The sequence below is a fragment of the Bufo bufo genome, chromosome 3, assembly GCF_905171765.1.
Source record: "Bufo bufo chromosome 3, aBufBuf1.1, whole genome shotgun sequence".
NCBI lineage: Eukaryota > Metazoa > Chordata > Amphibia > Anura > Bufonidae > Bufo > Bufo bufo.
Genome location: NC_053391.1, coordinates 362071598 through 362072943, shown reverse-complemented (window position 1 = coordinate 362072943; position 1346 = coordinate 362071598).

Genomic DNA, 1346 nt, shown 5'->3' with positions numbered 1-1346 from the left:
GGGTCCCCCCTACAGCCCCATGGGGACCCGATGGCACCGCCGCCGCCCGCACCATAAAAAGCCACAAACCGCAGGTCTGAATTGACCTGCGGTTTGCGGCGATCACCGACATGGGGGGTCACGGGACCCCCCCCGCGCATTTAGCCGAGGTGCCTGCTCAATGATTTGAGCAGGCATCAGCTTCCGACACCGCCCGCCGTGCGGCAGTGATCGGAAATACACAGAGTGTACAGGTACGCCCTGTATCCTTAAGTACCAGGACATCAGGGCATACCTGTACGCCCTGTGTCCGGAAGAGGTTAAAGGGGTTGTCCGGGTTGAGAGCTGAACCCGGACATACCTCCATTTTCACCCAGGCAGCCCCCCTGACAGGAGCATCGGAGCAGTTCATGCTCCAATGCTATCCTTTACCCTGCGCTAAAACGCGCAGGGAAAAGGCATTTTTTGGAGATCCGGTGACGTACCGGGGCTCTCCATAGGGCTACCAGGCACCCCGGTAACGTCACTGGCACTGATGGGCGGGATTTAGCGCTGCCCTAGCCAGTAAAATGGCTCTAAATCCCGCCCATCAGAGCCGGTGACGTCACCGAACACACTGCCGGGCAGAAGTTTCCGCCCGGCAGTGTGTTATTGAAAACAAAAGAGACCTTGCCCTGCGCGATTTAGCGCAGGGCAAGGGAGCGCATCGGAGCATGAGATGCTAGCCTCAGGGGGGCTGCCTGGGTGAAAATAAGGGTATGTCCGGGTTCAGCTCTGAACCCAGACAACCCCTTTAAGTGAGTTAAATCAAAAAAAATACTTTATTTATGATTAATGATAATAAAATTATGGTTGACAATAAGAGTTATCATAATTATAAAACTACAGTTATCTTGACTTTTATGAGTAAGTAAGAGTAAAGCATCAATACATCACCAGATATTGTAGCATCAGTTGCTCACACATTGGGGGATTCCAACAATCAGCACAGGGAAGAATCAGGGAACAGCGCAAGGCACGTCTGCCGCATCTTCCACGAATCACACCTTCCCCGTGGAAACCCCCATAATTTTATAAGCAAATATGATTTAATAAACTCGTCATTGGGCATGTAAGCGCGTGATCATATTTACTTGATCATGCGCAGAGAAAAAAGTCTTATGAGAAAAGTCTAAGGCTCCATTCACACGTCCGCAATTCTGTTCCGCATTTTGCGGAACGGAATTGCAGACCCATTAAATTCTATGGGGTCGCACTATGTGCTGCCCTGATGCGGAAATCCAGGTCCGCAATTCCGTTCCCGAAAAAAATAGAACATGTCCTATTCTTGCCCGCAATTGCGGACAAGATTAAGCATTTTCTATTAA